The following is a 17,317-nucleotide window of genomic DNA, read 5'->3' as shown; positions in this document are numbered from 1 at the left end:
CCCTGAGTACTACTACTCATGTTCGTTCTGCAAAGGCTAAGAGGTTAAAAAGAAAGTACAGCACACAGCCTGTAGCTATATTTAATTTTTGATTAAGGTTAATGTATCCAGTTGAATACAGTTCAAATAAAGAAAAAAGGTTTAGTGATGTACTTCAGTTTAACCGATGACAAATATTATCTGTGTCCTGCGGGTCTTTCAAGGCAAGGCAAGGCAAGTTTATTGATATAGCACAATTCAACACAAGGTAATTCAAAGTGCTTTACATCAACATTAAAAGCGGCAAGACACAATTAAAACATAAATAACAAATAAAATGAAATAAAATGATAAGAAAAGAGGTAACATAATAGAAAGCACAAGTTGTTAAAAAGTAAGGGCAGAAGAGTACAGCAGGTCAGTGATTTGGGATGCCTCAATTCCCGGACCTCTAACCCAGCTTTATCCGTACACCCGTCGATGCTACTGCAGCTGCCTGATTGATTTCTTGTTAAGGCCTGTAAAAATGCCATTGCAATAATCCAACCTACTGAAAATGAATGCATTAATAGGTTTTTCCATGTCTTGTTTAGACAGAATCCCCTTAATTCTAGCAATGTTTTTTAGGTGGTAATAGGCAGATTAAGTGATACACTTTAGATGGCTGTTGAAGTTCAGGTCTGAGTCAATAATTACACCCAGATTTCTGGCTTGATTTGTAGCTGTCAATGACATAGAGTCAAGGTGAGCGCTGATCTTTTTAGGGCCAAAAATGATCACCTCTGTCTTTTCTGCATTTAATTGGAGAAATTTCTGGCACATCCACTCATTGATTTGATGAATACAGTTGCTCAATGAGAGTAGGGGACTGTAGTCGCGTTATGACACTGAAATATAGAGTTGTGTGTCATCGGCATAAGTATGGTAGGAAATGTTGTGATGTTCCATAATCTGAGCTAGGGGTAGCATATAGATGTTGAATAGGAGCGGTCCGAGAATGGACCCTTGAGGAACCCCACATGTGATCTTGGTTCTCTCAGACTTGTGGTTTCCAATAGACACAAAAAAGGCCCTATCTTGCAAAGAAGATTTGAACCATTGCAGAAGGCAATGAAGGCAGAATATCAAGACAGCAGGTTGTGGGCTTTAATTTTGAAACCGTTTCCGTTAGGGTTGTATAATCTAAGAGGCTGAAAGGTTCCAGATTGACTAGAGGATGGGAAGGCACAACTGTTATCATTTCTAAACTGGAGCTGCACATTGCTTGTCTTATCTGTAATATTTTGTTTGTGAAAAAGGCAGCAAAGTCATTGCATGCCTTTTTCCGACAGCAGTTCAGGGGGATTGAGGCTGTGGGGTTTGTCAGTCTGTCTACCACAGAAAACAGAGTGCGAGCATTATTACTGTTTCTATCGATAATCTCTGAAATATATGATTGCCTTGCATTCTTCAGTTTCTGGTTATGGTTGCGAAGACTCTTTATAAATGTTGTAATATACCTGGAGTTTGTTTTTGCGCCACCTGCGTTCTGCTTGTCTACATATCCTTCTCTGTGATTTAACCAGTGTGCCGTTTTTCTCCAGGGTGACTTTTTCCTCCCGGACAGAACTTTGGTCTTAATTTGGGCGATAGAATCAATAACAGTCATAACATTGGAACTGAAACTGTTAACAAGGTCATCAACTAGAACTGAGGGAAGGGTTGGTGATAGTGTAAAACCCTGGGTGAATAATGCACAGGTGTTATCGTTTATATAACGCTTTCTGATTACCTCTGCTTCACCTTTCATAGTATTGGCAACGGTGGTCATTTTAAACAATACACAGTAGTGATTAGACAGAGCAACATCGTTCACCACAACCTCTCAGATATTAAGACCTTTGGAAATAATAAAATCTAATATGTGTCCTCTATTATGCGTTGGATCTGTGACATGCTGGGAAAGCCCAAAATTATCCAGAATATTTAAAAGTTCCTTAGCACACCCATCTTTAGGATTATCAACATGAATGTTAAAATCAAACACTAAAACAACACAATCAAAATCCATGCACACAATTGACAGTAGTTTGGCAAACAAAAAAAACTTTGCATCATATTTGGGGGGTCTGTAGATGGTCACTAAGATTGCTCGACAGGGGGATTTTAACTGAATGGCAACATATTCAAAGGAATCAAATTGACCATAAGACATTTTCTTGCATTGGAAGCTGTCCTTGAACAGGGTGGCAACTCCGCCTCCTCTCTTATGTATTCTTGCTTCACTAAAGAAACAAAGGTTCGGGGGTATTTACTCACTAAGAACTGCTGCACTCCTATCCTGACTTAACCAAGTTTCAGTTAAAATCATAAAATCAAGGTTGTGCTCGTTAATAAAATCATTGATTAAGAAAGATTTGCCAACCAGAGACCTGATATTTAACAGAGCTAAATATAAATCCTTAACAGGAGACACTGGTGAGTTTCGAGGATGACACGCTATACTCAACAGATTGGCAGATTTAATTGAACTCTTTTCATTTCTCACCAGTTTGATACGTTTTCTGTTACCTATCATCACATGGATAGGGAAAGCTGATTGAACTCCATGGGGCCCAGACTTTTCCTGGGACAGAACAATGTTAACATTGACATCACAGCCTGGCCCGGTACATATCAGACTGACATCTCAGTTTCACATTTCAGTAATCTTCACACGTGAAGGGAGAGAAAGATCAACAGGAAGTGGTTACTTAATGCCATTGCTATAACTGATAGAACTGATAGAACAGTTTATGTTGTGAAACTGGATACGCCTTAAGTTAGAAGGTTGTTGTCAGGCCACCAATCTGGTGACCGGGAGGTGGGCGACATTGGGAGATTGGTTGTTGGTCTCCGAGCGGCCCTGTGATGGATGCGCGACCTGTCCAGGGTTTACATCCGCTGTTGCCCAGCGATGGCTGACATAAGTTTTATTTTGTTGGTAAGAATCCCCCACTACATTAGAAAGAAACCAATTAGGTCCGCTTTGCCAGCGCAAAATGTAAATTCCAGTTATCATCATTTAAAAGATCACACAGTTACTGCTGAGGCAATTTTTCAAGTAGTAAATGTCTCTACAACATACAATCTCTCCCCTGGCAAGGATAAAGTCTCGAGAGCTGTTTCTAGTAGTTTACTTAATCTATTTATTTATTTTAGGTAAATTCTATTGACTTTTAATACTTTTGGTTTGCAGCTTTGTCATTACTCTGTGAACAGATCCTGCATCTACAATAAGAAAAAGATGAAATGCTGCACAACCTGACTCGTGGCAGCTCCCCCCCTGATTTATGTTACTCCCCTTTCCCCCACACGAGCATGTGATCATAACCCCACTCAGGAATGCATTGTACATTTCTCTACTGTAATTTATGTTGGCCTTCTATTGTGAAAAGGGCTTGGCATAGGTTGTGAGCTTTGATCTACAAAAGAAAATAAAGAAATCTGCTGTCTATCCTGTCATTATATTTAGCCTGGTTTTCTATTTTTCTGTTTACACAAGTTTTTGCCAAAATTGTGTAATCTTGCATCGGAAAAACTAATTTAGCATTTCCAACACCACAATACTGGAACTACAGAAAACATATCAATACGCCCGGTAAAGTCTGGATTTAAAAACGGTATAAACGGTAAACCAATGGACTTTACAGGACGATATTCACGAGCTGGGATCATTTTATGAAAAACCATTGATGTTTTTGATCAGTGGATTCTTATTAGTGCAGCAGATTAACTCATTTTATCAACACGATACTTCACTTTGGTATAGAAGCATGAAATTTGGCACAGATACTCTCCAAGGTCTACTCTTTGGGGAACAGGCGCGTGCCACTCAAAATTCCAAGATGTCGGCCCCAAAATCCAAGATGACCGCCCAAAAACGTGCTTTTTCCTTTATAACTCAAAATGCCTTGATTTTTAGCCCCATAGATATATTAAAGTTGAATATAAAGTTGGGTATTGTGGACATTTTTGTACCAAGTACATGTCTGTATCCATTAAGGTTCTTGAGATACATCATACAGAAACTTGTATATACCCGGAAAAGTGAGAATTTTGTAAGATTGATTGTTGTTACGAGAACATGGATTCATGAAAATGTTACTCTCATAACCTGCTATTTCCAGTAGGGTTACTTACTATTAAGACAACCTGGGGGTTGTCTTATTAGTTAAAGATGTCGGCCCTTTTTTCAAGATGGCCATCAAATTCTCATTATAGTAGAGTATAGTAGAGTGAATGTCACTACACAACCAGGGCACACTGGTGACATCACTGCTGTGGAACTCAGCATGGGGTTCAGTGCCAGCTGATCTAGTTGTACTAATACTGTAGTTGTTGTCTAGTAGTGATAGTATAGCTTTGTTTAGTGTCCCAAATGCTGTCTAACAGCCCCATGTCAATTAGGTAGTACTAGTTAGATGTAGTTAGATAGCCACAGCTAGAGATCTTGGAGAAGTTTGTTGTCCTCATGTGCGACAGATCGAGTACGGCCGTTAGTGTAGATGAGGCTAGGCTTGATATGTTTGCCCGAAAGCAGAGGCCATATGAAGCCATTCCTCCAACAAGAGCAGCTCTGCTTCAACACACTAAACGCGCTGCCTAAGCCACAAGAAGAGAGCCCTGCTGATTGGGGATGGACAAAGGTCGGTGCACAGTGGCAGGTCTACTGGACAGCAAATGCATCTGTTGCTCAAAGTTGTGAACAGCTGGCCAAGTGTAACTGCAAATCAGAGTGTTGTGGAAGGTGCAAATGTTTCAAGTTGGGTTTCAATTGCACAGCACTGTGTGGTTGCAGATGTGAATAGAGCAAATACACTGAAAACCTTGTGGTGGGCCTGGAGCCTATCGAGTACCGTGAAGACAAGTGCACCTTCCTTGATATGATGCCCCTGATGCAAACCATAATACTGAGTGCCAAGCAGGGAGAACTGTAGTATTTTAGATGGTCTTTTGTTTGACTCGGCAGGGGATCGAATGCACAACCTTTCAAATTCAGTGTGGACATTAACATCTTAAATTTTTGCTGGTCATTGAATTTTGCGATAACAGTGGCCCTTTGTATGCCTGCAATCTTGCAAAAGGCAGCATCTTGATTTTTTTACTGGCTATACACTTTTTCAAAAAGAGTGGCCAACACAATATTTGGAGCATATATGCTTGCATCAATATTTAAGCATTGTGACAATGAATATAGGACAGGAGTGGAAGACAAAAAACGGTCCCATCCTGAATATTTACTGGCCATTTTCCAAACAAGTGGCCCTTCCTCTTTGTAAGCTGCACCTTGCCGTGGTGGAGAGGCTTGAGTATTCCTTGAGTGATCCTGAGGGCTATGCCGGTGGGGATTTTAATTTATATCCCTGGCAAGTTTAACTAAGCCGGATAGGTAAAAGGGGAGGAGGCAGACGAAGCAGCGCCCTGGGCCTCCAGGTTGAGGGTTGGCCATGGGGATATCTAAGATTAAGACAACTCCCAGGTTGTCTTAATAGTAAGTAACCCTACTGAAAATATCAGGTTATGAGAGTAACATTTTCATGAATCCATGTTCTCGTAATAACAAACAATCTTACAAAATTCTCACTTTTCCGGGTATATACAAGTTTCTATATGATGTATCTCAAGAACCGTAATGGATACAGACATGTACTTGGTACCAAAATGTCCGCAATACCTACGTTTATATTCAACTTCAATATATTCATGGGGCTTAAAACCAAGGCATTTTGAGTTATAAAGGAAAAAACACATTTTTGGGTGGACATCTTGGATTTTGGGGCCACCATGTTGGAATTTTGAGTGGCACGCGCCTGTTCCCTAAAGAGTAGACCTTGGAGAGTATCTGTGCCAAATTTCATGCTTCTATACCAAAGTGAAGTATCGTTTCACTAATCTGCTTTACTATATGGACAACTTGAATATAAATAATTGACATTACGGCTGTATGGCCTTGTCAAAGGTGGGGACTCGTCGTGTGTTTCTTATATCTCACGTTTACCATGCTGGTAAATATCAGTGAGTTATGGTTTAGCTATGGTCATGATTTCTGCAAAATCAACTGGAATGAATTGCGGAGATTCCACCATTTCTAACGACGTACAGTATGTCCGTTTTGATATAAGTTGAAGCGGGATGCGTTGCTGCGTAGTGTAGACATATAGTCACTTACCTGAAATCGCCTGCCGGCGGGCGGGTGGGTGTTGAGGGGTTAAACCCAAAAATGAAAGTATGGAAGTGTAGAATTCTAGATGACCCATTCACTACGGATCCTGAAATGTGTTTTCTTTTATATTGCTCCTGACTCTTGGAAGAATTTGGAGGAAAGCGATCAATAACAGGATTAAATGAGTTTATGTTATTCTAGTGTTTGGAGGCCTGTTACACTTTCCCTTATTTGTGTCAGGTGAAAGATGACACTTATTTGTCCTTCCCAAAATGAACAAGGCTATTGATAGACTGAAACTATAATATACGGCACTGAGCTTTTTTTAATGAATATGGACTTTAAAGAAACACAAGGGATTAAAATGAGGCGTGGAACAAGAAATGGTTCAGCTGCATTAAGCCTCAGATATATTATGTTTGGCAGGGATGTTTCATTTTTTTAGATACACCCTTGACCTAAGCCAACCTTTAGCACATACCAAGGAGTGAAAGTAATAAATTGAGCAAAGTTTGTGTTTACTGAGGTTTTTGGAGGGCTGCACAGGAAAGCAGAGCTACAAGTCAACACATGAGTAAAGTTAAAGGACTAAAGCAGCAGAACCTAAGCTGCAGAGGTGAACAGAGGTGGTTCTTGTCTTTGCAGGTACCAGCAGACGACCAGTCAGATAACTCTCACAAACTTTTCTCAGAAGTTTATTTGCTTGTCTTTATCACTTAAGATCAAAATTTAATCCCCCAAAAGAGAGCTGCGGAAATCTTTGTACTAGCTGGGAATTGCTGTACTTTTTTCTGGGTTAAGGGGCCATCCATTGGAATTCCTCTCCTACAGTCGTTTCCTTAAATCTCAGTATGTGGTTAGAAATCCACTTCCATCCCCATTCATTGTCATGCCCTGACAACCCACAGATTTCACAGGATATCCTAGAAATAGTCATACATGATGTTTATTTGTTCATCTTGTGTTCTAAAAATGTCAAGACAGAGCGGTGCATGCATCAGCAGGAGGTGAAGGGGTTAAGCTTGTCCTTCCTGGCAATATGACGGATGGTTTAGTATCAAATAAAATTGAAAGCTTGTTTATCTTCAGCAGTTTGAAACGGGTAACTAGCAGTTGTGTTGTTGTGCAGGCGTCTTGCAGAAAGACTGTTTTTAAGAAAGACTTTAAAGGCATGTATAGCTGCTGAAATACAGGGGTGCACGCTTTGACATCGGTTACAAATCAGTTTTTTTTTTGTTTTGATTTTTTTACTTGGGGTGCTATGTGTGCTGTAATGTAGCCAAAAACACAGTATGAAATATTTGTAGATGATTTTTGAAAGGTCATCCTGTAGAAAACACTTGATGGGTCACAACTAATTATGGTTGCTGACCACCGGTGAATATCATTGTTGAGGCTTTCGATATAAATGTGGGCTCTGCAAGACTTTTGGTAAATAATTCAGCAGAGTTTGAATAATGCTTTTTAACATGACAATGGAAAATATGAACATGTTTTGGAGCAGTCCTGTGCCATCTTTTGGTGCTGATGGTTACACCTTGCCCAGGGTGCACCCCACCTCTCGCCTGATTACAGCTAGCACCTCCACGACCCTGAACACGGTGAAGCAGGTATGGAAAATGTATGTTTATATTTACATTTCAGACAATGTCCTATTCTTTTGTTGGAAACAGGGTTTTATGTTTCCTATCCTTCATTTCTTCATTTACGTTCAGCACCTGTCTGATGAAAGAGGTTTATCACAGAAACCATACCCTTTCTTTTCTTTTTTCGTTTTTGCCTCTGGCTGTTTCCCTTGTTTTCATTTTTTTCTCTCCGTCTCTGTCGCTTCCCACAATGTGGAAAAACTCTTGTCAAGGTTGTTTTTCTGTTCAAAAACAGAGCTTGTTCGATGACTTTCCCTTTTTGCCACAGAAGCCTGTAAATGAGGCTCACAGGAGCAGGGAAAGCGTAGGCAGACATCCTCGGCCCTGTGACGTATCTGATTGTCCCCTTATGGAAACGAAGCATCGTCTTGCGTCTTCCTACCAGAAGAGAGACACAGACGTGCCTCAGTCTTCTGTAGCTCGGCTCCTCCTTGTTGGGGTTGGGATTTGCGAGAAAAACAACCAGACAGCTTTAACATCATGGTGCAGATGGCCTCCGTTCAAAACCACAGAAAGTTTATTTAGACGTAGAGTAGACAGGGTGTGGATGACCAAATACTCTACCTACCACAACTACATGAGTAAACAGCAGACACCAACTCTTAGCGGGCCCAGACTCGCATCCATGTAATACACCTCGGCCGGGCGGAGTATGATGTTAAATTATAGACTGGTGTTTTGTTTTGTTTTTTTTGTTTTTTTTTCCTGTGACTTGAAAAAAACAAGCTTTCCTCAGAAAAAAAGAAAACTTGCTGCATGTTTACTTCACTGTTCTTGCTAAATATCTTCAACTGATTGCATATTTTTCCATGAAGTCATTTGTTCCCCGTTGTACAAAGAACAGGAATTGGATATTGCTGATTATATTTTTTGTAAAGGCAACACCAGTTTTCCAGTCATATGAATATAAGCTCCTTCGGGGACTCTTGTCTGTTCAATCTTCTACTACTTGATTGTTTTGTCTTCACTTGCATCAGACTGTGGCCAGACTTCACATTCAGGCCTGGATTCACATCTGTTTAAATAGTGGATGGGTTACATGATTCACTCACACTAAGTCACTTTACAAACATTGTCTTTCTGAAGTGTTCAACTGTGGATTTCTCTTCAAATCAATCATGTTCCCATCACTTGCAGGGCATCATTTGAAATGTTTATCAGTGGAAGGTGAGTTATATTAACTTATATTTAGTACAGATGAATCCCAGCTGCTGCCAGGGTTTGCAGTTGTGGCTTGTTGGCTTCTGATTTTCATCTGAATATTGGGCTGGTTCAGGAAATGACATTTTACTATGGAGTTAAATTCAAAGCAGCAAATTAATTCATGCTGTTCTTTTTATTTATTTATTTATTTTTTAACTTGGATCTTTTAATGAAGGAACACTCTGTTCTCAAAAGTTCAGCTGTATTTTTTTTTCTTGTTCTGGTATCTGCTAGAGCAGCCAAAAAGCCAAAAACAGTTCATTTAATTACCTTTAAATGGTCATTTGTTTGTTTTTACATTATGTAATGCTATATACGTAGCAAACGTCACAAAAAAGTTACATTACATACACTGAGAAAAAAGCTAAGCAGTAGTTTGAACACTCCTTACCTCTGCAAGATTCACACTAGATGCCCTTTGGTGTCGGTGCAGAGGACAACAATGTTTGCTTTTTAAAGATACCCAGAAGCCGGCATAAGGAGTTACAGTTAAGTGTTTGATATGGACGGCAAAAAATGTGATTGGCCTGGAGAAATACAGAAAAGGGGAATTAACAATAACTCTGTGTTTGGTTTTCACAGTGAAACATAAAGGAGGAGATGTTGAGGGGCTTTGCAGGTGGGGGTGTTGTTTTACTGAGATAAAAGCACCAGTTAACCAACAGTTTACAAGATATTTGTCGTCCCATCTGATTTGAGATATTTTTGCATTTCTATTTGTTTTTCAACGGAACAATGAGGCCAACACTTGATTATGAATCAACATGGAGTGCTGCACCAGATGACTGGTCTCCAAATCCAAGCCCAAACATTTCAAATGGGTTAAATTGCATGGCTGAGCATATGAAAAACACTCAACAAGTGCTCAGCATATTGAAAGGTGGAAAGTTGTTACAAATGCCAAGGGACGCTTAAAAATGTTACTTCCTGCATGACCTTCTGACCCAGAGGAATATATTTGTGTGTGTGTAAATATATATATATATATATATATATATATATATATATATATATATATACATACTATACACACATACATATATATATATATATATATATATATATATATATATATATATATATATATATATATAAACAGCTTTATCCTCCTTACATCCTCCTTATCACCTATTTTGGCTTAAGAAGTGGAAGAGGAAATTAAGTCTATGACATCTCTTTTGTCACTTAACTATACTTCTTGTGTGTCATCCTGGTGTGGTGACGTGCCAGGAAAGAGGATGATCATCAAAAAAACGGTTCAAAAATCACCCACATCAGCTTACTCATACAGAAATCATCGGGTACCAGAAAACTTGCAGTAGTGCTTCCCCGTATGATGCATTCAGGGGGACTCTGACAATTACAAACTCGGGCTTCGCGGAGAACCACATGTAGTCTAATCTCGGAAAAGAAACAAATCCAGAGCGCAGGTGAGATATTTTTTTATACGTAAAAATATTCTATTCAAATTAATCTTTAGTTAGAGGACAATTGATTAGTATTAAGACAAACTTTAAGGTTATACTAATATTGAGAGGCTTATAGTCATCATAGTTGTTTAGATACCATAAAGTATAGAAGTATAATTCTTCTATGTTTATGTAATGTAACATCACTTAGTTTATTTAAATTATATTTATGCTTTTTTTAGTTTATTTTGTTAATCTGAAAATAAGATAGCCTACATTTGTCATTGCAAGATAATAGAAAGTACCAGGCTACTATTTGTTTTATGTCAAGGTTAATGGATCTGACACAAATAGGCAGGAAAATACAACAAAAATTGTTCCTAACAGCAGTTAAAGGAAGTTTTAGTTATCGGCTTTAAAAAAAAATACTTTGGTCTTTGAAAATGTGTTACAATCTGGGAGGTTTTATGATTTTCTGAAACAATCCTACTTTTGTGACATTATTCTAATGACATAACTAGTCGGAACAGTGTGGGTGATGGGAAGTCCAGTATTACGAGGGTCCGTGAACACCCCTCCCCTCTGGCTGGTTCTTTATATACAGTCTAAACTTAAACTTCATCATCAAACCGACAAACCTCTGCTGGCTTTAACAAGGTAAGGCGACGTGTTACTTGTTTTGTTCATTCACAACTCTGAATGTGAAAAAAAAAAACAGTTTTCGGCCGTTGTTTCATGTAAACAGCAATTACTCGAGTCAGTTTTGCTCTAAAACCAAAAACTATATTTTGTAAATGGTTAAAGTGACGTCACGGTTGTTTTATTTCACACTCTCCCCTGCTTCGGCGTGGTGTTTATTCGCTTACGACTCGTTTTCAGCGTCTCAGAGTGAGGGGAGAAGAGGGCAGCGGTGTGCTGAGCTGGCTGCCAGCATTTATCTTTTGTTTACTCCTGCTCGGACTCGCTCGGACTTAAATTTAGCGCCAAGTTTCATCGCTGGGTCCGCAGTCCCCGCTCAGGTGTGACGGCCGCTCCGGACAGGGACTGACGTCCCGCAAACTACTATGGAAATGGCAAAGAAAGGGACAAAACACCAGTGAACCATCTCCATGTTTAGTTTAAAGGATGTCTAAAGGATCGGAGTTGTAAGTGTGAGGAGGGGCGATCATCACGAGGCACATGGTTGCGTGGAAGCACGTGTGCGGTAAACTTGGATTATGGTTCTGCGTTAAATTGACGCTGTAGGCTACGGCGTAGGGTACGCGGCGACGTTCACGGTACGTTGCGCGTTCCGCGTACCCTACGCCGTAGGCTCTGCGTCGGTGTAACGCGGAACCATAAACCAGCCTTTGCGCTCTCATGAGTTTGTGAGTGGAAGCACGTGGGTCTCTGTCACAGACATGACAGTAGGAAAGAGAAGAGGGGGGTCTCTTTTAAAGCTTCATCAGCAGCTCTGTGATAAGGTGAAACCTAAATCTGACAAGAAGCTCAATCTGACAAGAAATCTGACAAGAAGTCCCCGCAGCAATGTGGTTAAATACTTAATGTGGCTCAGATTCGTATAGGGAACAGAGGTGTCAAAAGTATTCACATTGATTACTCAGGTAGAAGTATAGATACTAGAGTTTAAAAATACTCCTGTAGAAGTATCAACTCAAGTTTTTTACTCAAGTAAAAGTACTGGTTTCAAAACTACTTAAAGTATAAAGTAAAGTATAAAATAATCTGCCAGTCACAACACTCCACCTGCTTTTCTGCACTGTTTCTTAACTGTATATACTGTTCATATCCTGTGGTTATACATATTTTTATACGTATCCTTTTGTATTTTTTATATATTTTTATTTCTGACTTTTCAGTCTTTTTACCCCTCCCCTACATGTGTGTGCTAAGTGTACTGCTGACAACAAAATAAGTTTCCCCACTGAGGGAGAAAATAAAGGATATCTTATCTTATCTTATCGTAAAAGTAATGTGAGGGGGAAAAAAGCCTTTAAGGACAAAAGCCATTGAAAATGAATGCGTCTTAGTATAATGCAAATATATTAAAGAACCATATATGTGTACTATTGAGCATTAACATGTGTTTCAGAGATTAGAAGATATGATGACTAGTTGCATATAAGTATTGTAATGGTGCAAAAAGTCAAACTTCAGAGGCATGTTATCATTTATCCTACCCTTTATTGGAATGTACATCCAAGTTTAGTTGCAGGAATCTGAGGGAATGGATGTAAGAACAAAACTGGACAAGAACATCTGAAACAACCACAACCAAATTCACTCTATCCGGATGGAGCAATTTAACTGGATAGTTTTTTTTTAAAGGCCCAAATGAAATAGAGTAACGAGGCTGTTTTTAAAATGTAAGGAGTAAAAAGTACAGATAATTGCGTGAAAATGTAAGGAGTAAAAGTAAAAAGTCGTCTGAAAAATAATTACTCCAGCGAAGTATAGATAACCCAAATTTCTACTTAAGTAAGGTAACAAAGTATTTGTACTTCGTTACTTGACACCTCTGATAGGGAATACATAGATAAATAAACCTGGGTATAGTATTTGCTGTGCTACACTGCTGTTGTGGGTGAATGAGTTTTTTTAAATGTGTGTACGGGCTGGGTTTTATTCTCAAAGAAAATACTCCAGCAGGATTACTCTAGCTGTGAACTGTGAGAGAGCTGTCTCTGACTGAATGGTGGAGTGTTTTCTGGCTGGCTCTGTGTCACACGTGGTTGTGCTATTTGTGACTGGACTGACCCTGAGAAGAGTGGAGGTTTTGTTTTCCACCGAGCAGCTGATGGAGCACCAGCATCCCAGCCATCACATCTGCTCTGCAGAGGAAGTGGGACGGAGGCTTGGCCACCTGTTGCTTGAGTCAGCCTTTTTTCTTTTCTTATTTTCATATTTTTCAATTTATTTTTACTCTCGCTGGCAGCATAAAGGTTTAATCATGTTCAGCTGGTTTTAATCATCAGTATGACTTGGCTGAGCTGAGTCATCAACAGGAACAACCGCTGCTCCACCAGCATTACTCCCGCCAACCAAAAAAGAGGAGGTGCCCATTCATGAGAGCGCCTATTTCCCGACCACTTAAACCAACTGTAAGGCCGGGCATCTGGAGTTGGGCTTTGTTTGAGCTCTGTCAGAGTTGCGGCAAAGAATTTGGGGTGGAAAGGGGGGTTGGTCACCATGGAAACAATTGATTTGGGGACCTTTATCCTCCTCCTCACTTCTGGCATGGTTTTGAAAACATCTTTTTTTTTTCTTTTTCTTTTATTCCTCCAACTTTACAAAGTGTCTCACCCCAAGGATTTACACTGCTCTAAAAAGTGTAATGAACAGCTGCTTCCCTGTTGTTGTTTCCTTTTGTTTTTTTTATCTTTTGTCCCTACCTTTTTAAAAAGCATGACAGAAATCTGTGCTCATCCAACAGAAATTATTTAAGCACAAATCCAACATAAACTGTATCCTGCAAATACTTTGTCAGCTCTGAGTAACCAGCAGTTACATGAGCTACAAATGGATAAAGTTTTAACACTTTTAGTTTGCATGATTTTAAAGTGATAAAAGTGTGATCTTGGACATATCTAAAGCTTTGAAGCAATGAATTCTTAACCAAGATGTTATCATACAAGCTCAGAAAAAAAGTTGTGCAAGGTTTTGTTGTATTTCTATGCAAATAAAGTCTCAAAAGCTCCACTGTGTAAGACTTGAATTCAGGACTTCAGCTGAGGATGCTGTAAAGTGTGGATTACTTGAATTAGTCAGAATCTACTGTGGACCAAAGGGGCCATGCATGGTCATGAAAATGAGAGTTTCTGGCTTTACATCATTGTCACTGGACCAGCCACTGGAAAATGGTGATGCAACCAGACTGTACGATGTTAAGATACGTATATATGGACACTGCAATCACGGATGAATTTCCTATTTCAGAAAGCAGTTTACACAAACTCGGAGTTCACAAACTTGGAGTTGACAAACCCTGAAATGAGAAACTCCGTTTCCGCTTTCAAAATGGGGTCGATAGTTCAGTCAACTCTGAGTATGTTGAGTCTTGATTTACCAAGATTATATAAAAAAAAAAATCCATCATCTGTGGGGCACTGAAAAAGTGATTCACCATGACATTAACTAAATGGCAAAGATCAGATTTTTCTTCATTAGAGTTAAAGCTTTTATTGCAATCATGCAGTGAATTTGAGCAAATCTTTATGTGAAAACGTGACATGGCTGCAGTGGCAAATGAAAGGGAATTGGCAAAGTGGCTGTATAATTTAGATATTTAATGGCTGTTATCTCATGAGTGGCACATGGTGGAATGTGAAGGTTCATTATACTCAAGATTCATTCATCATTCAAGTGCAACGCTGGTGATGGAAAACAGTTGAAGTATAAACTCTTCTTGTCATCTATTTTGCTCTGGGTAGAGAAAAAAATAATAATTCAAGGAGCATTTGTTTGAATATGGGTGCAATCAGTACATCCAATCACTTCAGAAAATCCTAAAGGTAAATTTGTGTACTCAAAGATGGGATCAGGATGCCATTAAAATGTTATTTTAATCATTGATAAAATTACTATTGACATTTATTTTATTTGGTGAGGGCATGGGTCTGATGAGTGGTTTTTAAATAGTACTAAACATTAAGTTTTCTAGTTCCTCATCAGTGAATCCTGTCTCTAATAACACAGTAATGTGTGTTGCCGTTAGAAAGCTGATCAACTGCATTTGTCCAGCAAAAGTTTGGATGCAGGTAGAATTGATGATCAGCATGTCATACATCTGAGGACTGAGTTTTATCAGGATTAATTTGATGACATATTGTGATGATGTGTTGCTTAGTAACACATCAGCTGGACAAATTTGTTAAGAACAGAGAAGTTAAAATCTGCTGTTGATGTTGGTTGTTGCTCAAAACAGACACCAAACTTCTTTTTGCGTAAAAGTGGAGTTTTATTTTTTTATTTAGTATTTAAATGTTGCAATAGTTGAGGAAACCATGCCAGTATCCTCTCAGGGTTAAGTAATATCCAGTGTCATGTTCTTTTTTTAAATTTTAATCAGATGTTGGAGACTAAAATGTGGGGGTGTGTGGCTTCTTGTGATAATGTGGTATTTTCTGGCACATGTACTCTGAATCTTATACCAACATTTTTAAATGGAAGAATGTTTGGATGCCCATATTTTAGAAACTTCATATCCAGATGACTTATTGAAGCTCAAAGACACAGACAATGGCCTTACTAGTTTCCATAAACACAGGGAAATGACCTCAAGGAAAAATGTTATGCTTCCCCCTCGTCATATGACCAACATCAAACTATTCCATGTTTCTGCTTGGGAATAAAGGCAACTCTGTTGGGGGGGGGGGGGGGGGTATGAACTTGTGTCCTTTTTCTACCCACATTCAGCCCTAATGATATTGGCAGTTTAGGAAATAATCCAAGTCAAGTCTTTAATGTTCCCAAGCTCAAACATTTTAATCCTCCCTGCAGTCTGCGCTAGTCATAGTGTATGTGTTATGAGGGAAAGTTTAGAAGAACATTTGAGCTGCACAGATATGAAATCGTAAATATTGAACATGTTTAGTATTTTTGATTATAAATCTTTCGGTGTAGAGAGTCCTGTCAAACGATGAATCATGTTACATGGAACATGATACCAAAACAAAAAGTGAGCCAATGGAAGAATTATCATGAAAATCGACTTAATCAAACAAGCTTGAAGGGAACATCTCTTTCCAAAAACAACTTAGACATACCGAAATTTGCAAAATACATGATGTTCCTGATAAATCTTACTCACCTGTAACATGTAAAATCCTTTTTAGTGCAATTTTTTTTTTCAGCATGTTTTCTTTTTATTCAATCTCTTGATTGTTTTTTGTTTTTTTCTCATGTCAGTCATGTGCAATCTTTATTCCACTGAGGACAAGAGATGGTGATATGTTGCTTCATTGAAGCCAGACACAATTTAGCTGAAAGCAATCTGGCTTGTTGGAATTGCCAGAAAAAAAAGTTTTTTTTTTTCGCTTGACATAAGCAGTAACTGCTATTAGTTCTTCCATCCCTTAATTGCTAGTTGTTGAATGTAACTGAGAGGTAAGCCAGCAAAATTGTGAACATGTAAAACTGTACAGACTATAAATCGCCTGTGTGTGTGTGTCTGTACGATGGGCACCATTTCAGCACCAGGAAAGTTTTGCCAGCTGGATTGTGTTGACACACTGGTAGAGTTTTAAAGGAATCTGGGACATGCTTAAGCCAGTATGATTAAAACTGACTTGTAGTTTCTGTTGCACTGCTGGGTATGATATTGTTTAGCCTTCAAGTGAGAGGTGAGAGGTGAGAGACTAGATTGATTTTCATGACAGCTGTGACAATGAGAGGGATAAAAGATTAGAAAAAAATAACGTTCATGTTTTCCTCACAAGACGATTCCAAACTGGCGAAACATTTATCAAAGCAAATGGCCTGAGGACAACTGCCAAGGGGAGAACTGAGACTTGTGGTCCTTGGGGTCATTTTTAGCAAAATAATGCAAAAACTACAAAGCTGAATTTCATGAAAATCTTTGAGGCGGAGAAAAAGCAAAGGAGGAATGCATTTCAACTTTGTTCATACTTGTATAGTTAGGCATTGGCTTTGGTGGAGGATGTGTGTCTTAGCACAACACGTAACAATCCTGTGTGGCAGCCCAAAGACTGATGATTTAATTAGCATTTTTATTTTAATAATTTGTTAGAAGATAGAAGGGTGAGAAGTTTTTTTGATTAAAGAAAATACTTATTTGCTATTTTTCTGGGATTTTCCAGAAATGTCTCCATACCATTCAGCTCTCATTCGTTGAACTGTTGTCTTAAAACCCCATGCAGACCTTTCTCTCAGTGGGT

At 38.9% G+C, this 17,317-nt stretch overlaps 1 protein-coding gene across 2 annotated transcripts in view; it reads left to right on the top strand.

Annotated features, from left to right (window-relative positions):
* Positions 1 to 17,317, top strand: part of LOC133463608 (equilibrative nucleoside transporter 1-like) — a 45,883-nt gene that overhangs the window by 9,567 nt on the left and 18,999 nt on the right. The window contains exon 1 of one of the 2 annotated variants that reach the window (XM_061745226.1): positions 11,020 to 11,078. The exons of the other annotated variant lie outside the window; for it this stretch is intronic. The gene's annotated coding sequence lies outside the window, so the exon portion shown is untranslated. Of the gene's footprint in view, positions 1 to 11,019; positions 11,079 to 17,317 lie in introns of those variants that run through there. 2 annotated transcript variants of the gene reach the window in all.

Source organism: Cololabis saira, chromosome 17 (assembly GCF_033807715.1).
Source record: "Cololabis saira isolate AMF1-May2022 chromosome 17, fColSai1.1, whole genome shotgun sequence".
Classification (NCBI taxonomy): Eukaryota; Metazoa; Chordata; class Actinopteri; order Beloniformes; family Belonidae; genus Cololabis; species Cololabis saira.
The sequence above is the reverse complement of the archived record's forward strand: the minus strand, read 5'-3'. Positions and strand labels throughout refer to the sequence as shown.